The 22,238-nt window shown below is 45.3% G+C and overlaps 1 protein-coding gene and 1 long non-coding RNA gene across 10 annotated transcripts in view; one reads left to right on the top strand and one right to left on the bottom strand.

Moving 5' to 3' along the window:
- The window catches only part of AUTS2 (activator of transcription and developmental regulator AUTS2), a 1,122,443-nt gene that overhangs the window by 841,447 nt on the left and 258,758 nt on the right, over window positions 1-22,238 (bottom strand). The gene's annotated exons all lie outside the window — the stretch shown is intronic.
- Window positions 16,752-21,383, top strand: LOC135425387 (uncharacterized). The gene is made up of 2 exons (XR_010435587.1): window positions 16,752-17,230; window positions 21,084-21,383. It is a non-coding gene; the product is annotated as an uncharacterized LOC135425387 (long non-coding RNA).

Here is a 22,238-nt window from a genome sequence, read left to right as displayed (position 1 = left end):
CATCAGGTTGCTTCACAGGATAACAGATTGAAGCTTCAGTGGCCCAAATTAGAGGGGAAGAAGAGAGATGAACCGTGCTGGCACTCGGGCAGAAAAGCAGCTGAGAATTTCCCAGCACAAAGCGCCGATGGTGCTCTGTGACCCCCGGCACCTCTGCTGCACCTTGCCATTATTGAGGGATTACAGGACCTTCTGTACAACTGCTGAGCCTGCCAAGTCCCTCGAATGCTAACCAAAATCCCACACAAGCTGCTAAAATCTTCAGGGGGTTTTACAAGACAAATTTCAATAATCCCTTTAAGTGCTTCTTTAGAATCAAGCATGAATTTGCCAAATCCAGGGTAGCTTATTCTTCTTAAATTCATAACACAACTAACTAGTGCTACATGCCTTACAAGAAACTCAGAGTGCTCACTTGAATAAAGGCTGCAGAGTTTTAATATTCCCGAACTACTTGATGTAAGAAACTGGGCTGTAAATCTTGGGATCAAAGACAGCATGAATGGTACTGTATTTCCTGACTTAGATCAAAACAGAAAAAAACAAGGATATTGATGAGCAAGGATTACACTGAGACTCAGTGTTCCTGCCTCTTCATGGAAACCATTAGCACTGATTAACTTTGCAGCCCAGAAAAGTCTAGTATTACCAGAAAGCAGTTATTCGTGAGCCGAATATTTTTTTCTCTAATTCTATCCCAAATTAATAAATGCAAGAGTAGGGGCAAAAGGAAAATACTTTTTTCAGCAGGCACCTGCAGGAATACTGAAGAGATGAGAGCAAGCTGAGACCTATAAAAATAAGGTGGAACAAAAGGGATGCAAAGAAATAAAAAAGAAAGGCAAAATTAGTTGATGTAAAAGGAATTAAATTTTTTAAGCTGAAAGAAAGTTAAAAGGAAGTAGTTGAAAGAAAATAGCTGCAAAAAAGAGACAGGAAAGACAGACCAACAAAAGTATTAAGTGGATATCAACAAAAGCAGAGAATGGAAACAGCAGAATGTGGAGAAGTCAGCAGGTCATTCCTGATGATCAAAGGCCGGTCTGCTTTGGCTTCCAGCTCCCAAAGTGAAAAACCTGCCCCATACAGCCCTGAAGAACAAACAGTGCTTAAAAACAGCAACTGATAAAACCCTGAGGCCTGGAAATCCATTCTCTAGTGCCAAAGACATCCAAACCTATTAGTCACTCTGAAACTCTCCCATCCATGTCCATTTGACAAGTATTTGGAGTCACACTGCACCTCCTCAGACACTGAGGAAAAATGTTCCCCTACACTCCAAACCTGGGAGCACAAAACTCCCCGTGCCCTCCCTGCTGAAGCTGCATCCTCCTTGTGCCCACTGCCAACACACACATGTGCACTTGATACAGCACAAGCAAGCAGGACCCAACCTTTGAAGTCAAGTGCAGAATAATTTATAGCACAGATCCATATTTCTTTGAGAGTGAAGTTTGATTTAGGGTAGTACTACAGAGCTTAATCTAGACATTGAATCCCCAGTAGGAGACGGTGATAGGCACTGACTCCCCACATGCAGAAATCCTGAGCGTAGAAACTTTCCATTTGCCCTCTGAACACAGCTTGCCCAACTCACTATTTCCATCCTGCCTGTCCTTACAGCTGGGATTGGAATCTGCCACCCTTATCACATTTCCAACAGGTGAGAAAAAACAGAAACGGTGATTAGATCACAAAAAAAATGGAAAGAAAAAAAACCACCAGGAACCCAAAACACGAGGAGGGAGCCCTGTGGATCCCTTAAAAGCCAACCACAGTCATGGTCCAGAGGTGGGAAGCAAAGGGGATGTTTCAGAGTGCTCCAGCTTTGAGCTTTCTAATAACATCATGAACCTGACCCTGCAGGGTTCCCAAAGCTCTGATTTTCCTGCTGACAGCTGGGACTGCAGCACTGGTGGCCGAGCTGGGGAAATGTCTCCAAGACAGAAAGAGAAAATAAACAGCAAGGCCCATGGTGTCACTTTTATAAGTCATTTTTCTGACAGCAGCCACACTTCTATACATGGCACTCAGAGTAAACAATTCAGAGTAAATGGGGTTTTGGCTGTGGGAAGAGGATGCTCTTTTCAGCATAAACACAATGCAAAGGCAAACAAAGAGCAGAAAACAGGATGGCTCTGTTTTCTTCCAATTATGCCTATTACTCTGGAGGTGACAGGACCAATAAATGTGCAGCACAGTGCCAATAAAAAAAATACATATTCACTGTCTAAGAGTGTTTTCTGAGAGAAACATCAAAACATCCAAAGTACCATGAAATAAACACCATTCATGAAAAAAATGGGCTCGACTCCATAAATCACAGATCTCATCATTGATATCTGCAAAACTAGGCTGCTAGGATTTAATTTCCAATTTAAAATGCATTTTAATGCATTATTCCCTCATCAACAAATTTTCTATGATGCTCCACAACAAAGGAAAAAATGCTTATCTCTGACTTAGACTGGTGAAAATACCACAATGGTTTGGGTTGGAAGGGACCCTACAGACCACCCTGTTCCACCCCCTGCCATGGACAGGGACGCCTTCCACTAGTCCAGGTTGCTCCAAGCCCCGTCCAACCTGGCCTTGGACACTCCCAGGGATGGGGCAGCCACAGCTTCTCTGGGCAACCTGTGCCAGGGCCTCCCCACCCTCCCAGGGAAGAATTCCTTCCCAATATCCCATCTGACCCTGCCCTCTGGCAGTGGGAAGCCATTCCCCCTTGTCCTGTCCCTCCAGGCTCTCTCTGTCTTTCTTGCAGGATCCTCAGACACTGGAAGGCCACATTATGTCACTCTGGAGCCTTCCCTTCTCCAGGCTGAACAATCCCAGCTCTCCCAGCCTTCCTTCCCAGCAGAGCTGCTCCATCCCTCTGACCATCTTGGGGCCTCCTCCATGTCCTTGCTGTGCTGGTCCCCAGGGCTGGAGCAGCTCTGCAGGGGGGGTCTCACCTGAGGGGCAGAATCACCTCCCTAAAATGGGCTGGAACACACTTACACCAGCTACTGGTGTGGACACCCCACCTCTCAGCCCTCCCTCAGGCCCATTTCAGCAGCTTGGCTGCTCAGGATTAATCTTATTAATTCTCCCCACCTCTGACAAACCTGCGATTTGCTCTGTGCTCACATTTTAACGCTGCAAGGTGGGACCAGAGAGCCAAGTTTTCTGTACAAAAGGAACCACTCACCAAGGGCTCCTCTTCAATTTGCTTTTCCCAGATTAACTCAGACTGCTTTGCCAGTCTGTGGGGAAGGCAGAGATGGGATGGGATGTGCTCCTTTGCAGCTTCAAGACCTCCAGATATGTCCAGCAACCCTCAAAAGCTTTTAATCCTTAACATTACAGAGCCACCAGAAGGGCAATGTTCCAACACTGGAAAGAGGGTGGAAATTAAAGGGAATGAAGTAATTACGAGTTTTAAGTACAGCCATTTTATGAGACACAGAAGTCGTTTCCATTCCTTTCCACTCCTTTCCACATGCAATTGTAATTGCATTAGATTTATTTGTAACAGGCCAAGTTTGAATTCCAGGAATACAAAGCAAAAATGTACTTTTGTACTACAGTACCACTTTGGAAGGGGACAAAACCCCCCTGAAACAAATGTAAAGTTGCATCAAATTCACACAAACAGAGGAATCCTACAAAATCACAGCCAATATTCTGGAATCCCTCAGACAGGAATACAGAAGGCTTCTGGAAACATTTGTAACTCTAACTCCACCGTGTATTTTCAAAGCATGTCAGAACACAAGAGGAGGATTAAGTTCCTTATACTGCCACCTCCTCCTCCCTCTTACAGGGATGACACTGCTAACAGGATAAAGTGAGTGACAGGGTTATATGATCATTACATAAAGGTAGTACACATGCAAAATCCTCAGAACATGGAAAAAAATTATCAAAGAGGTTGCACCATCTGTCTGTGGAGAAAAAAACAACAGCTGGTGCAAGGAGCCGCAAGATGCCAGGCTTCCGAGTGACAAGATGGGAAATGACAGGAAACAGCTTTTCACTCTTCTAACAGCAAAAGAAACGTACAGCCCGTGCTCTCGTGTTTGAAAACCTCCAGATGCTGCCCTCTTCTCACATTTCCATATCTTTGTTCATGCAACATCTGAAAGCTTTTCTATTTTTACAGAGGGAGGGGAAGAAAGCACAAAGCCATCAAATGTATATATATTTTTTTTCTTTTCCTTGCGAGAGGATGTTGAATGAATTTTAATCACATTGGGAAGAAAAAAGAAAAAGAAAATTCAGCACTATTTGATGTGAGAAACCTTTGAAAATTTCTCCTTCTCAGAAGAAATTGCAATGTTTGGCCTTTATAAAGGTTGTGTATGATAAATATTAGCTTATTTCGAGACTGATTAGGCCTTTACATTGATTCAAGACAATCCTAAGGGTCATCATAAATCAGAAAATCATAGAACCACAGAATGCTTGGGGTTGGAAGGGACCTTAAAGATCCTCTAGTTCCAACCCCCTGCCAAGGGCAGGGACACCTTCCACTAGCCAAGTGTTTTGTGATGGTGGAAGGCTTCCCTTGAGCAGGGTTTCCAAACATCTCAGACCCTAAACATGGCCCCTGGGCTGAAAGTCCCAACTTTCTCTGTTTCTGCAAAGTGTTTTGCTAAGGCTGCAACACCAAGTTGCATATTTAAGGAAAAGAATCCACAGAAAACCATCCCACAAAATCCAGCGAGTGCAGCTTCATGAGAGAGCTGGAGGATCCTGGGAGTTGTCTGTCAAACCTGGGCACACATGACCCCACAAACTGGATATTATTTACAACTGATGCACATTTTACAATTGAAAACACACTGAGAAGTCATGAAGAAAGGGTCTTGCTATGGGGTGTAACCCAAAGCAGAGGCCCACAGTGTGGGGTCCTGTGTGCACAGACAGGATCGAGCAGGATGTTCCCAGCACAAGGCTCAGGGAAAGCTCAGCTTGAGGACAGCACTGAGCATGGATCAGGGATGGATCTGGACAGCCTGAGGCTGATGATTTCTACCTCCCCAGACAGATTAGTCCTTAGCTCCTCCAAGTGTTTTGCAGCAGGGAGATAAACTAGGATTACTTGCTCCAGATGGAAGTGAGCAAAAGGAAAGGTATCTACCCACAGCAAAGCAATATTCTGATGCCAGATCTCAGCAGGAATCACATCTTCATCTTAACAACCACTCTGGAAGGCTGCTCAGGGGCTGACTCTGGGGTTCACCTTTCACCCTTCATCAAGAGAATGCTGCCTTCCTGACTTTTTTTTTCTATCCTGATAGAAATGAGAGATCACTGCTGAGATTTTGGGTTATTACATGCCAAAAAGGCTCTATTAGAGTCCAGGCTAAGACAGTAGTGCACAGATAACTGAGATAAGAGCCCAACTGCTGGTGGGAAGTGCAGGTGGAACAGGTTCAAGGTCAGGCAGGGTGTGGAAGAAGCAGAGAAACAGCCTTACTTTGCTTATCTGAGCCTTGAGACTTTTCCAGCTAATCCTTCACACAATGGTGGTTTGTCTTTTGAGCCAGGAGTGAGGTTCCTGAAGGCCATCCTCTCATGGCATGAGCACCAGCCCACACAGACCAAGTGCAATCATAAAAAACCCCTTTAAGCATCATCAAGCAAGCCAGCTTAGAGAGAATTTACTAGGTGCTGTTTATTTCTACCTTTGATTCTCTACGTGGTCTCTACAGATCAGAGTACTTAGAAAACATAATTATTTTAATTAGGAGTAATTCAATTAGAATATCTCATTGCCAATAACAACTTTGCTAATAAGAAATGAACACACTTGACTTTTTTTTTTTTCCCCTAATCTTACCTTTGGGGACTCTCTGAACACTTTCCCAGATGTGGAAATATTGCTTTCATGTTGCATGTCTAATTCTTTTCTCCTGTGGGGTTTGATTCAGTGTACACATTTAAGTCCATTCAAGTCTTTCCTTTGCTTCCAGAGGGCACTGGACTGTGCTTTTCCACACTGCTTTATGCCAGGAGGGATGTGCACTGTATCTCCAGTGCAGGAGAAGAGCAAAATGAACACCCTGTCTATGAAAATGGTGATGCCAAGTAGGTCTGGTCGAGCAACCACGTCAGTAGAAGGGTAAATAACACCCAGTGGAGATGCCTTGCTGATGGGTCTTTGCCAATACCTCCAGCACAGGAATATGCTTTGGGTCTCTCCCGTGGGTCCATCGTAAGTGAGTGGCAAGAGTAATACCAGTACTTCCCTCTAACAGCACAAGCCAGGCCAATTTGGACCATGCCTTCTGTAGTGTGCAACCCCTGTGCACACTGTCTGCTAAAAGGGGACACAAGGCACTGGGGGTGAGTGGAGCACTGCTGGAGTCACAGGGCAGCACTTGGTGGTTTCCAGCTTTAACCAAAGCTGGTTTATCCCTAAGGACACAGGTACCCTTGAGTCATGGGCCTCCTCTGCACCCTCTCACTGGGGCACTCGTGGCTGTTCTGGCAGATTGAGAACCATCATTCCAGCACACAGGTGACCTCCCAGGGAGACAGATCAACCCAGGGGCTCACCCAGTTTGTGCTGGCAATTCCCACTGCCAGGGTGCTGTGGGGGACAGGTACAGCTGGGATGTCCCACCCAGTGCTCATCCTGGGCTACTGCCACGGTGTGAATGACACTGGGAATCAGGTAAGGAAGCAGCAATTTAAGATCTGTGCTCATATGTTTGTATGCCTTTAACATCAACAGAAACCACACAGATGTAGAATATTTTACTATTTCGAACCATTTCCTCTCAGATCCAACCAGCAGGACTCTGAGAAACCTCCCTTGGCAAGCAGAGATCAGTTGAGCTGTGGACAATTAGCTACTTCACCCAGTTCATGCTCATCCTCTTAACCAGCAGCCAAAGAATACTTTAATGCTGATCTGGCTCAGCCCTAGTTGTGATACTCTCCCAGCACAGCAGAGCTTGTTTTAGTTTACACTGAACAATAAGAGGTCCTGTTATCCAAGGGTGGTACTTGAAAGCATATCTGCAAGAACAGATCTCATTATTTTAATTAAAAGCTTCCACGTATTATTTTCTAAGCTAACAAATATGACCATAGTTGTAATTATGGAATCACCAAATATAGTCTCAAGATCTTGCTAATAATGATATCCTTTTTAAAATCTCATAATCTTAAAAAAATGTTGTAATTAAGTCACCAAGCAACTGTATTTGTCTCCATGAAATAAAGCCAAATCTACAGATAATTGCAAATAACTCATTTCCCAGTGGATTAATTTTTTTGTGTGCCAATTAGGCTCACAAATCTCAAGCTGTCACCTTCATCTCCAGACATGCAGCTGGCTGAGAGCACAGCTATAAACAAAACAGCCTGAGTGCCTCTTGTTCCCTGAGTAAGAAAGAAAATGAAGTTACCAACACACATTTGTGGATGTCAGCCCCCTGAGAGTGGAAAAGGGGGGAAAATAATCCTTGGATGTAGAACAATTAAAACACTTTGTTGAGCTTTTAAGAAGATGGTTCTGGGAAGGCTCCCGAGAGGCCTCTGTGATTGCAGTAGTTGGGGGTAAGAGCTGCCTCGTGACTCAAACCCACACACAGCCCACAGCCACATCCCCAGCCATGGATGGGCTTCCCTCTAAAATGTCCTGAGTCCTGGGAGCCCTTTGCAGTGAAACTCAGACAGACCCATGCACTGATTTTGTCACACACTCACCCCACTAACCTGAGGGCCCCCTGAGATGGTGACTGGCCCCAGCAGGGCTCTGGCAGGAGCAAGAGCTGGAGAGGCTGCTGCCTTCACCCCTGCCCATTGGGCATTTTGGAGGGCCCCGGGTGCAAAGCTGCTGCTGAAACCTGCACAAGCACCTCCTGCAGTCCCTCACTGCTGCTGAAACCTGCACAAGCACCTCCTGCAGTCCCTCACTGCTGCTGAAACCTGCACAAGCACCTCCTGCAGTCCCTCACTGCTGCTGAAACCTGCACAAGCACCTCCTGCAGTCCCTCACTGCTGCCCCTTCCCTACAGTGTCCACCCAAACGTGGCTCTGGGAGCTGCTTACACCTGCTTAGGGAATATGTAGGAGCAGCTGGAAACAACCATTTCAGTTGTGTGATTTCTTCAGAACATGCAGACAAGTCTAAGCAATTGTCCAAATTAAGCCAAAAAAGCAGCTTTGGAACCTAAAACATTCAGCAGTGTTTTGCAGCACGTACTTATACACAAGAGAGTCCCTTTGCCTGCCCCCAGTGCTGCTGAACCTCCTCCACTCAGGCCTGCAACCTGTCACAACAGCTCAGAGTAACTGCCCAGAAGCACAAATTCAGGGCATCTGAGAGACTGCACACTGACAGAGAAAGGGAACAACTCTACTGCAAGCCTCAATTTCAAAACAATAAAGACGTACAATTCACAAAACCTGAAGTTGAACCATCAAGATGTGAGCTGGTGGCTGAGGCTGAACACCCCTTACTCCAAAGTCTGCTCCTCAGTCCAGTGTCTTCTCCTGGACAGGTGGCCCAAAGCTTTGAACCTGCTAAAGTGAATCTATGGGAAGCCTGGGCTGATGGGCCTCATAGGTTCCTTTGACTCCCTTTGTTGGTCCCTGGAGTGAAGGTTGAATGGTTCCTCCCAAAATTCCCATGCCTGCATTTCTCATCAACTCTCTCACTGTTCCCATCCTCCAGTTAGCAAAGATTCCCTTCACCCCATGCAAGTTAAGGCTTTTCCCATTCCTTTAAAAAAATCCCTGACTTTGCTCCTGCAGAGGAAGGGTGCATCAGGTAACCTGGACCTCTGCCACCTGCACTGTTTCTCTGTCTAAAACATCCAACTTTTCCGTCCTTGTAACTACTCAACCCACCCTTTGCACCCATCGAGATGAGGACATTGCCATACACCAGAGCACTATAAATACTGCTGTAATTGTGGCCCTGAATCCAGTTTGGAAGGGGAGGAGGCTGATTCTTGGGGAGATCTGCACTTACACAACTTAAAGATTGCACAGAAAGAAAAAATAAATCCTGTGGAAAGTCAAATTGCTAAGATTGGGCATCTATACCCACAACCAAGCTTTCAGAAATGCTGATTGATCCCTGGGAGGTACATCTCCAACACATTTCTGAAATCCTGGCCACAAAGTGTTTGTAAAGATGCTAACAACAGTCTGAAAAGCCCATTCTGCTTTGTCAGCATGACTGTAGGAAAAAAGACCAACCACAAAGTGTTTGTAACAAAACACACTGATAGTCAAGTAGATATTTCATTTTTCCCCTTCCTGAATCTAACAAAAGGGTGGATCTACCACTCAAATTAAACAGTGTGCAGTAAAGCATTAAGTCTGTATTCAACAAGTTTAATTACTGTGTAAATGAAAGAAATTATTATTCATTCATGACATTTATTTCAGTTCCAGTGCTAGCTGATTTTATAAAACTGGGATTGGGGGTGCAGGGGGAGGGGGAGGCTGGGTGTATAATTACTACTATATTTCTTTGCCAAATATCAGTGAACTTAAACAAAAAGTGCTTGTTTTCGCTAGAGAGGAAAAAGCATGTGAGCTATCAATGATGAATCTTAAGGACGCCCACAGCCCTGACACAGTGCCAGGCTCTGATAGGTACACCAATATTTGGGAGGCTGATAACAGAGAGCTCATTGAAGCCCCAAGACCAGCTTGGGACTCTGGTGGGTCAAAAGCCACCCAAATGATGGGAACAATCCAAGCTGGCAGCCCCCGGGAGTAACAGGAGCCACGGAGCGACAGGAGAGAGAAAGTGGCAGCTGATGCTATCGGGGCCTGGCCAACAATGCAGCTTTTCTAATGGATTTTCACAGGGCTTAAACTTCAAACAAAGGAAAGGAAAAATAAAAACCTCTGAGCTGATTCAGATCAGGCATTTTCGGAAGCCCGAAGAAGGAGAGGGAGAGGCTGCAGAAAGAGGGGACTTAGACGGTGTCAGTAAATCTGTCACACTCTGCCTCATCCTGCACATTGTGCTGATCCCAGGAGAAGAGCTGTTACCTGCTCTGATCCACCCAAAACGCTTCAGCTTTCTGGAGAGTGCTGTAAACAAATCCTAGTGACTAATCAAAACAGATCTTCCAAAAAAATATGCTTTTCCTGTAATTCCTGTACTTTTCTAGCCCTCCAACTACCAGCATTTAATCACTGCACTACAGAAATGATTATGCTCTGGCAGAAGTGGCCTCAGTTTACTTTAAGGAAGGGGAAAAAAAAAGAAAGCAAAATCAACACTGGGCCACACAAGTTGTATGTAAGAAATTACAGTTGATGCATTTAGATAAGTGCAAGGAGCAGGAATGATCCTGAGGGTCAGCCTAAGTATGGGAATGACTGCAATGATGTTTCACATTCACATTTAGACATTCCACTTCTCCCTTTGTGCTAGCTAGAAAATACATCCCTTTCAAGAGAAGCTCTACAAACTGCTATGGCTGCCTACCTCTAAAAGCCTAGGAAGTGTGTACAATCAACTGAGGGAATGAACATGACTAACGTTTTGCATTTCAGAGTAATACATATCAGAGCCTGTTCTGATCTCATTCCCGATTCAAAATGAGTCGCTCTGAAGTTTGTTCCCAATTCCTTGCTGAACCTAATCAAACCAAGGGGAACAAGCCATAATCCAAGCAGAATTCAATGAACTTCATCCATTAAGAAGGCTATTAAGGCTTGTTCTGAGGGTTTAAACCAGGAGAAGATTTAAGGGGAAGAAGAGATTATCCCACATCTGCCTCCCATGACCTCCCTCTGCTGGCACCAGAACTGCCACAGTCAGAGGGACAGATGTCAGAACAGGGGGATTTGAGACACTGACCTATTCTCTCACGTTCTACACAGCACTTAATTCACAGCTAACTTTTCTTTGCCCACAGACTGCCTCTGTATCACCTCAAATGTTTGATTCTGTGGAAATTTAAGGCTCAGAACTCTCACACTGCTGTTCTGGATTGAGCATCCTCTCCTTTCCATCAGTCTGGAGCAGCTCACACGACAGCCCATGAACCTGCTACAGCCTGATCCTCCCTCTTGATTAGACCAGAGGGTTTGCAGACACAAAGCACTATCTTGTGCCAAAACCTGATTATGTTGTACCCTAACAACCACAGTGATAACAGGGAAGGTAATTACACCCAGAAATAGGTTACACAGCACAGCCACACCAAAGCCAAGTGCTTTGGCCAAGCCTGCACAACAGTATCTGCATTTACGTTTTCACTGTTGCTTAAAGTAATTGCTGAATTTATGCCATTAGTAACAGGAGAGCAACAGCCACATCTTGGAACTTTTCAACATCGCTGAGAGCCAAGGAGCAAACAGGGGCAGCATTCCTTCCAACCTCCATCAGCACACCTCACCCACAGTCACCCCTCCCTGGGGGACAGCTGGGCTCTGTGCTGGGGGAACATCAGCTGGTAACAGAGCCAAAGGGGGGCTGGGGTTGGTGTTCCGGAGGAGGTGAGGAGGCAGCACCCAAATCCAAGTCCCCTGATTCAAGAGCTGAGGAATGACTGCCACACGGAGGGAAGAGAAGCATCTACATTGGATACGTCACCAGAGAGTCATCTCAAAGCAGCCACTTCTGTCCACCCTCCTCCTGGGCACCTGTACAGGAGCCAAAGGACTCAAACCACCTCCTCAGGAAAAACACTTCTTTGCCACACTGCACACACATCCACTGACATCCCTATCAGCCAGGAATGAGTTTTCAACTGGCTACGGAAAGGAATGACCACAGAAATGCAGCAAGGCATCCTTTCTGCCCGTCTGCCACATGAAGCAGTAACTTCAACGTCATTTAAGAGCAAGACGGGCAAGAAAAATTTGTTGCATTGATACCAAGAGATTGATGTTTTTTTACATTATGATTTCTTGCCTAGTGGCCTGTGCTTACTGATGCAGGATCCTCCCTGACCACAGAGACTTGACCACAGAGGGCACCAACATTCCCCAGCAGAAGGGGGTGAGTGCTCTGTGAACATTCCATGGGGAAAAGCAAACTCCTGCTCCCACACAGCCACTCACAGGCAGTGGCCAACCCGCCTGGAAAGCACATTCAGGCTGTCATTAGGCATTTCCACAGCCAGCTGAGATGCACGAACAATTCATATAAGGCAACACCAAAAATAAAGCTAATTACTTTAGGCTCATGATAAGAGAGATCTTTTTCTACAGGCAACTTTGCAAGGTCACCTTTCTTTCTTTAGTTTCTCTCTTTTTTTTTATTTTCTTTTTTGTTTTATTTTTTTTTTAAACAAATTACATTGAACTGTGTTCAAAGCTTATCTAATTCCACCTCAGGGCAGGAAGGAGTTAAGACCTTAAAAAATACATACAGATGAATAGAAAGCCAAGATGGCAGGGAAATGTTTTAAAAAAGGAAAGGGGGGAAAAAAGAAGCATTTTCTTACAGTCAAAACAGAACCACAACCCCAGTGTTTAAGGTCACTTCCTCTCCTCCCAGCGCTGGGAGCAATCCTGTCAATCAGCACGGTGTGCTGGTAGTCTCTGCTCACTCCGAGGACACAAAGTGGCACAGCAGCAGAGTAACATTTCCCCGCCGGGAAAGGGGGATGGAGGACGCAGCTTTCAATTGATTCCAAAGGTCCTTTGGGAAAGATGGAGCCTCTGGTTTATTAGCACTGACATTCAGCTCTCAGAGTAGCAGGCTGATACCTATTTAATTTAATGCCATTTTCCAGTAGGGAAATCTGTTTGTCAGGGCTCTTGCCAGGGAAGCCCAGCCAGCACCAACCCCCTGCCTGCTGGGACAGGACACCTCCAGCACACGGCAGTGCCTGGGCCCAGCTGCGGGAACGTCTCCAGCTCCATCGGGAAAGGAGGGCCTTGTGCTCCAGATTATTTGCTCCTGTATTTGATCTAATGAAGGGGAAAAATGACAACACAACCACCATTAATGACAACACAACCACCACTGTGTTTCTTTTGAGAGGAGAGTCTGCCTTGGACAGAGACTGTGTGTGCCCAGATGAGGCACTGCCAAACCCTGACCCCTCTGAAATAAAAGATAAACTTGACCTGGCCAAACCCCAGATACAACCTCACCCTCACCTTAGTTTGTAACATTTCTCTGGGCAAGTCCCTCAGGCTTATAGAGTGGTGCTCTTACATGCAAAAGGAGGCATTCTCTCATTTTAGGAATAGATTATTTGTATGACAGATGTGGGTCTGTCAGGATACAATCCCATTTTTATTCCCTTAAAAATTCATCCTTAGCTGATGGCATAAACCTGCTGCTGTCTGGTTGCCACTGTGAGTGTACATTCTGCTGGGACTGTGCATTGTGGCTGTGTGTGATCACACCAATAAACTGACAAAATGAGGACAAGGTCTGGGGCGTACTCAGGAAAGCTCCAGGAGGCGAACACGGCTTCGGCTCATTAACCAGGCTTAGGTAACACTTCCACAGTGAAGCCAGTGCAGCCATACAGAAACACCCCACACTAGATCTTCAGTCAGGCATCAAAAGATGCAAATACATGCTTGGTGTAATATTCAACATCACGTAGGGAATCGGGGCATCTGTTTCTCACTGATCCCTTAAAGCTTAACTCATTCATCAGTCTTGTGAAGATGCAAGGATCTGTCTATAAGTAAACATACTGATGAAGCTGCTCCACAATTTTGATTTTAGCTAAGCCCTAATCCAGACTATAGAATAATACAAAAATTCCTCTGCCACAAAACAGAAGCACATATCAGAAAAGGTCTCCATGAAATTCCCAGGTTGTTATCGTGCCTCCCAGCCTTTGCAATGCTCACGAGGCACCTAACTAGTGCATCTCCAGCCAGACACGTTGGCTTTCACTGCATTGATTGTGTGAGTCAGGATTGTTGAAGGAAATTAAAGGTTACTGCTATTTTCTTATATACACACCTCAGTGAATTGTGCCAAAGTGGAAAAATATTAGTCTCTACATCAAAATCATACAGATCCAATCAATGCTGTACCTATGTCTGTCTATGTTTAAACCTAGAAGTATTGCATGTCTATGTAATTCTATATTAAACACTACATGCAATGTTTAAACCTAGAAGTATTACATTACACGTATAAATGTGCCCACACACAGACACTTCTACACAAATCTTTTGAGTTTTGACTATGGCCATGATAAAAATCAGTTTGCAACTATGCAGGCAACTCTCCCCAGGTCAATACTGAGCACTGACTCTGTTGAGACACAGGCTTTGTTTTGACTTTTTCAGCTGAAGAGGATGAAAGAATTGATGTGACAGCAAAGGATATGCTGGACTTTAGAGCTCACACATTTCCTTGTATATTTATACCCCTGGTCTCAGAGATGCAAAGCTTTTGCAATCCAGTGTCCAGTGATGTGCTGAGTGCCAGGACTGCTCATTTTGAGAGCAGGGAAGGAGGGCAGGATGAGCCCAGCACCATCCCAGTGTTCTGTGGGTGACCTGCAGTCACAGCCAGCTTTCCCCCCGCCACTGACTGTGCAGTTTGGACAGTGATCCACACTTCCAGCAGTCACTTCCATCCCTGAGAGACTTGCTGGTTTATATTTGTTCAGTCTTGTGAACAGCCTTGTCCTGTAAGGCCCTTTCAGCTGCCAAGCTCTCAGGGCAGGCCTTGTGTCACCGCACACGGTGCCAAGTGTGGCTGCAGTCAGGCTCTGACTGTCCTGGGGTCCTGCAAGTGCTGCTTTGGGTAAAAACAACATAACACAAGTGTAAAGCTGCCAGACTTGTGATCAAGGAACATCTGTAGGTGCTTGTTCATTTTCATGGAAAAGGATCACTCAGAATATTTGAACAGACACTTGCTCCCTGTGTCGGAGGCAGACAAGCCCATCGATGCCCCCACAGTAGCTGAGCATCCCAGTGCCTCCAACATTCCTAACCTGGTCACCCTTTGGAGAGGGAGAAATTAAAAAATATCCCTCTTGCACAGGGATGCAAGATTTCACCTACCCATAAATAAGTCTTCAAATCAAACAACTAACCTAGAGGCCTCATTGCCTGGGCTGCTGTGCACTCTCAAGGAAAATCGGGAACCTTCAAAAAGCATTCAGGCCCTGGAGTGGGCTCATTCCTCTCCTACCAGACCTTAAGGAGATGAAATTCCTAATTCAGACATATTTACAGGCTTGAAGTTAGAGGAGAAAAGATCCAAGTCTGAATTGCCCAGAATGAGACGGGAAACTTCACCCTGATTTTGAACCTCTGAGTTTTTAAGAGAACTCTCACTATTCCTCCCCTTTCTAGCGCAGGACCCCACATGGGTCACTCACGACCTAGTGCCCTACAGCAATCAGCTGAAGTACCTCCCAAGGCAGGTGGTCCCATCAAACATCCATAACTAATTGTTTTAAAATATTTCTCATGATTGTGTAAGATATCCATGTAATCAGTCCACTGCCTAAAGCCAGGAGAGACGTGGGTTTAACAAAGAGGTGTCTTTGAAAGGACTGAGCTTTTATATTAACCCGTGTCCTGACCCCACACAAAACTACAAGGCACAAAGAATGGCAATATAAAATCTATGGGCCACTATGCCAGGGTACTTTTTGGATCACTTTTCAGTAAATCTAGTATTTTTTTAGATTTATTAGAGATTTAGATTTATACCTTCTATTGGTCTCAGAGGTAACTACTTAGATGAGGTCACAAGCAGTATCTCTTTCAGTAATCTCCCTCCATGAACAGTGGAAGGACCCACATCTCTCTCTATCATCTTCTGTCTGTGCTGAGAAGAAAAATGGGATTTTGTGCTCCCAATTTCACTCACTAACACACCACAGTGATATTTGAGCACTGAGCAAGCCCCTTTTCTAAGACAAAACAACAAAACTTCAACCTGTACCTTGAGCCAAGGAGGGACATGATTTTGGCTCTTTGGTTTCTCCTTTTTTCACAAGGAAGGGGAAAAAAAAGTCTGGGAAGCTGATGAGTACACCAGCAGGAGCAGGAACCAGCAGGAAGGGATGGGCTGATGGCACCACCCTGCTGCAAAGTGCTGCCCTTCCTACAAGGTTTCACACAATCCCCAGGAGCATAACCCCAACAGCACACCCAAGGCACTGACACCCACCCTCGGGGCCATCCCCAGAAGGTAAAAGCTGTTCTCTCCTCCCACCACCCAGAGACCTTATCCTGGAGAGCTGCAGCTCTGTGCCCAACTGCTGCCAATCCCTGACAAGAACAGGGGATGCTTCCTTGGTGTGTAAGGAATACGTAACACCTCCAACGTTCCATATGGATGCCTCTCTCTCTCCAAACTTGCCAGCTTGACCCCTTTCCATTTCAGCTCCCACTCCCCATTTCAACTGCAGCAGGACACAGTTTATTTCAGAAGGATCTCTGGACATGCAAGCAGAGACCTTTTCTGACCACAGCAGGCAATGAACCTCAGAGACATTGAGGTCAGGAAATCCAAACCAGGTCATAAACTGAGGCAGAATAGAAACCAGCTTGAAATTGCCTCTGAGAGGCAGTTGATCTTCTCTGTCCAGGCAGTGCTGTTAATGTATTCTAACACAGTTTCAGCTTTAACTCTCCTGGATTGACAACAGAATTGAATTACCCTTCCAAATCTCTCTCTTTCAACTTGTCATAAGATTTTTTAATCCAACAAGAAGCACTTCCTTGGCAGAGTTGCAATTGTTATATTTTTTCCAGCTTTTCTGATTTAGGGATTTTAATCTTTTTAGCCATGAATTGACTTCTCTGTAGTAGCACTCAGAGGAAAAAAAAAAAAAGCAGCTATTGCTCACCACGCAAGCTGCCAAGTTCCTGGGACCAGATGGAACAGATCCGAGGCTTTAAAGGAGGTCATTGACATCGGGGGGAACACACCGAACACAAGCGAAGTTTCAAGAAGGCTGGACAGAGACTGATCACAACACAGGAATGACAGAACACTAAACAAGGAAATAGAATCACTATCTGTTCATCTCTAACATCTGTATTGTGTAGAACACTGGGAGCTACAAATCCTGCTTGAATAAAGCTACAGAGTAATCGAACCCACGTGCAGCCCCTGCTCCCCCAGAGGGGCACGCGCTGCCCTGTCCCGACACCGGCGTCGGCCCCACCACCCTGGGTGGAATTCATTTGCAGGAGTGGAGAGCAAAGCAGAGACATCAGCTACAGGGGAAGGAAAAAGGAGACATCAAAACCATTGCTGAGACCTACAGATGAGATGTTTGCCTCGGAGCACAACTCTAACAAGGTATGTCAGAGCTGCCATCAAAGTCACGCAGTGATGCCAGCTGAAAAAGGGGGGAAAGACCAGCTACAGAGCTTTTAAAATGTTTCTGTCATTTGTGCGTAGGCAGAGCTTAATTCACCTCCTTTAAGCTGCTCTGCCTTCTTTCACAGTTTATATTTGGATGCTCAAGAAAGGAACTATTTAGTTACTGAACTCGAGTTTCTGATACAGTCAGTGAAATTCAACCCCATCTTTTAAGCAGATTAGGATCTACACACAGACCTTTGAACCTGCAGTGTTACCGTGTTGGCTTTCACAGCTCATCCCCACAGGAATAAAATTACACCATTTAATTAGACTCTGACTCTCCTCATCTGCCCCAGAAGTTTCCTGTCACCTCATTCAATTGTGAACATAATTTAGGCCTAAAGGTTTGTCCTGATTTTTCACTGGGGTGCTGAAGAGCCTTGAAATGCAATAATTCACCCTCTTCAAACTTTTCTGGGGACACTGCAATAGAAATGTTGCTTGCCTTCTCTTGGTTCTGTATCTTGTCCAATAGCTTCAAAGAAGTCCATTGTAATTCTTCCCAAAATGCTGCATAGATAATACTCCTGACAACACATGTGCCTTCATGCCCATTTTATGGATGGAGAAAATGAAGCTCATAGAAGTGGAGATTCCTCTTCCCAGACCCAGAGCTTTATCAGCAAAAAATCAGGAATCCAGCTATTAATACCACACTGTAATCACCATGTGATGTGCCTTTGTTTCAAGGTAACAACCACAGTCAAATCCACAGCAGCTGAGCTCAGTGGGTGTTGGAGAACACCCATTTTATACAGCAGTCATCATGTAAGACAAGATGTTTCAGAAAGAGCTGCCTCAGTGGCACCAGCACAGAGAAGGGCTGCCTTGGGCCAGATCAAAGGCTCAGCTTGCTCAGCATCCTCTTTCCAACGGTGGCCATAAATGGGTGTCCAAAGGAAGAGAACAAAAATAGGCTAAGTAAATATAATACTCCTGTCTCCCTCTATTTATATACCTGCATTTTTCCCCCTTGCTTCCACCTCCAGTCACTTCCAGCTCACTGAGCTCCCAATGGGGTTCCTGCCTGCTCAGTGGGAATCCATTAATTTCTTCTCCATTAATTTGTCCACTTTCCCAGAAGCAATGTAAACTTTGAGCATCCACAATTTCCTTGGCAACCAGTTGCACTGGTCAACACCTTCCCAAAGAACCACCTACATCTGCTCTCCTTCAACCTGGCTTTGAGAAAGTTTACCAACTTCCTTTGATGTCTCCAAGTGCTTGTGTTGGAAGGCAATGAACAATTCCCATCCTCCCTGTGTCCTGCCTGATTTCACAGACCTCTGTCACATCTCCTCTACCTATTCACACAGCTGAAGGGTTCTAGTCTGTTTAGTTCTTCCTCACACAGAGACAGTTTGACACCTCTGAACAGCCTTGTAGCTCTTTGCTGAGCACTTGATGTCTGCAAGTCTTTGGAGAGGGGATGAGGAGAGCAGCACGTGTCCAGGACAGGGTCAAATCAGGAATTTCTATTCCATCATAGCAATGTTCCTTGTTCCACTCTTAGTACATTCCCTAATTTTAGTAGGTTAGTCTTTTTTACCACTACTGAGCAACGTATTGATGTTTAGAAGGAAATATCGATAAAACCCCAAGATCTCTTTCCTGCACGGAAATTGAGTTCGAACCTCCCTAATTTCACTCTTGCATGGAAATCAGCTCAGAGTCCATGATTTCATTAGCACTGTTTGAGGAAGGGTCACTAGAGTCCCTAAATGCAGCACAAGGTACATGTGCTTTGGTACAGGCTTGATACTAGGGGGAACTTAGACACCTGTAATTCCACTCAGAATCCCTTCTCCAAGCCATGCTCTATCCATGCACCTACCCTACACTGTAATAAAACAGTATTTTAACATGCTTGGTGCTGCTTCATACAACCAGTGTCTTCAAATTTGCTAAAAGCACCCATAAATATTTGATAGAGCAGACAATGCTGCTCTCACGTCCGATTGCAAACAAGAATGTTTTTTCTCCCAAACAAATCCAATACTTGATTATCTTATCCGGTCTGCTCTTATTTTTTCTGCTTTACAATTCTCAAATATTTGCTGTTGTAAGTCTTCAAAGCTTTAATTTGCTTAAAATGATTCACAACACCTTGTTAATCTTTTATCAGTTTTATTACAAACTGTAAACAAAACCCAGTTCCTAAATAATTAAAGAGCAGAACTAGCCCTCAGGCAAATGAAGTCCAGGCGGGGAAAATAAAAAATTTAAAAATCAGAGTAAGCCCATAGATTTTTTTTTGATTTTTTTTTTTAATTCCCATCTACAGAATTAGCTTCAAAACAGAGAGCAAGTCTAAAAGAACAGATTGTGTGTGACATTCCCCCAGCCAGTTTCTCTCATATACTGTGTCCTGAATATTAATCTATCAAGTACCTACATGTTACTGGTTACAGTGTGATCATACCACAGGCCTACAAGTCAGAAGCTGGGCCCCAAAGAGCGTTTCAAAGGAATTCCTCTGCATTTCTGTGTGCCCAGCAATGCCTGAGCCTGTGCTTCCTCCTCAGCCCCAGAAGGGTCCCTCCCACACAGCAGGTCTTACCACAGCTCATCACCCAAGACAAGGGCTTTGCACACTCCTGTTCTCTAGTGGCACCACAGAACCTCCTCCTGCCACCCCAGGGCAGAGCTCTGCCCACACCACCCCAGCCTGAGGCAAACCCCAGTGCCTGCCAGCTCTTGGGGAAAGCACACCCTGCTTGGCCAATCCCCCCAGAAAGGAGGGCATCAAGATGGTCAGAGGGATGGAGCAGCTCTGCTGTGAGGAAAGGCTGAGAGAATTGGAATTGCTCAGCTTGGAGAAGAGAAGACTTTGGGGTGACCTAATTGCAGCCTTCCAGTAGCCAAAGGAGCCGACAGGAAAGATGGAGAGAGACTATGTCCAAGGTCATGTAGTGCCAGGACAACGAGGGATGGCTTCAAACTGACAGAGTAGGGTTAGATGGGATATTGGGAAGGAATCCTTCCCTGGGAGGGTGGGGAGGCCCTGGCACAGGTTGCCCAGAGAAGCTGTGGCTGCCCCATCCCTGGAAGTGTCCAAGGCCAGGTTGGACGGGGCTTGGAGCAACCTGGGCTAGTGGAAGGTGTCCCTGCCCATGGCAGGGGGTGGGACTGGATGAGTTTTAAGGTCCCTTCCAACCCAACCCATTCTGTGATCCTACCAAACCACAAAGAACAACACTTTTTCAGATGCCTCCAATACTGCCAGGATTGCTACAACCAGTAGCAGTCTCACTGCACCCTGGAGCAGAGTTCAGCAAGGTCCAGCCCAGCAGTGTGTGGGCAGATGCCAAAGGGGAGCTGGAGTCCTGAAACAGAGGTGGCTTGGGAAATTTAGAATAGGTATGCTGAAATGGAGGCAGAGGACTGCTTGGAGGCCTGACTGGCCGGTGGGGAGGCCAGGGCAGGACCTGGGTGTATAAATGAGGGCCCCCTGGGAGGAGTCCTCATATAGAAGACACACAAATGGTGATGACAAGTGCTGAGTCTGGTCACCAGTGAAAAGGGTACTGCTACATCCACATCCTGCTACAAAACTCACCTCTTATTATTCAGATTGAGAACTGTTATTTAATGTAATTATCACTGCTATTACAACCTATTCTACCATCTACCAGCTCTTCAATCCAGCTGTGCTGAAAAACGGTGTTCACTCATACCAATGGCTGTACAGTCATTTTAGAAATTTTGATACAAAGCTTCCAGCTTTCTAAGGTATTGAGAGCTGTATTTTCTAATGTATTGAAATTGTATTTCCTTCTTGTTACAGAAAAGACCACTTCTAATGAAGCTCTCCAAAGCACTGCAATCCGAAGAAAACCTAAGGAACTATGAAAGCAAGACTGAGCAAATTCTAATTATCTTTTGAAGGCTACACTGCCGTGCACACAAAAATGGATTTAAATGCATTACAGACCTAAAAACGTGTAATGGATGCATTGCTAGCCTATTACATGCAGTTCATTGTGCAAAGGTTTTTGGTTGTATGTTTTGTGCAGTGGGCTGTAAAAGTTGCTTAACAGAAGAAAATGCATTTGATTAAAAATTTACATCAGAAGAATGTAACAGGGCTTTTTTTTCCTCTTTGCTATTTTATCTGCCACTGACTATTCCCATTGGTATTCAGTTCGTCTTGGTCTCACGTGCAAAAAATAAGAACTAAAGATGGAAAAGTTTCAGGTCTAGATCCCAAACCGTACTGAAGACAAAGCTGCCCAAAAAATGGCTCCAGTTGGAAAAAACACCACCTATTCCCACTTTTAAGTGGGAGGATTGTGAAGTGACATTGAGATGTTTAAATAGTTCTGCTCCAGTGACTCCCTTTGGGAGAAAAATCACGGGGAAAGCGGGTGGTGCTTGGACTTCCTAATGTTGCAAGTCCCACAGGGCTCCCAAATCCTGCCCAGGCAGGAGCAGCCCCTGAGTCATCCTGTCACACAGGATGCAACAACTGCCCTGGATTCAAGGAAGAAAAAGGCCTTTAAATCTCTATCATATTCCCAGCAAAGCCAAGCAAACTTAGAGGCCCTTAGTGACGACCATTTGGAGCAAAAAGCAAACTGCAAATGTTCAGTTTGCAGCACTGAAAGAAATCAGGAAGATTTAACAGCTTAGTTAAATGCCCCTATCCAAAATCACCCAAGAGTTTTCCCAAGAACGGGTCCAAGTCCAAACAATTGGCAGAATTGGAGCAAGATCAGTTTAAATCAAGATAAATAAGTAAACATTACAAAGCCCAGCAATCTCCAGTGTTCTGCCCTAAATGCTCAGCACTCTGAGCTCACTTCATGACTGTAAGGCCAGGTGGAGAATATAACAAACAGAGCCTGCCTGCCAACTCCACGGCCCATCCACTGCTTTCAATTTAACAGAGAGTGGAGCCAGAAGGAGGGGGAGCAGGCCTGAGCAGGGACCTGCACATGGC

This window comes from Pseudopipra pipra, chromosome 21, assembly GCF_036250125.1.
Source record: "Pseudopipra pipra isolate bDixPip1 chromosome 21, bDixPip1.hap1, whole genome shotgun sequence".
NCBI lineage: Eukaryota > Metazoa > Chordata > Aves > Passeriformes > Pipridae > Pseudopipra > Pseudopipra pipra.
The sequence above is the reverse complement of the archived record's forward strand: the minus strand, read 5'-3'. Positions and strand labels throughout refer to the sequence as shown.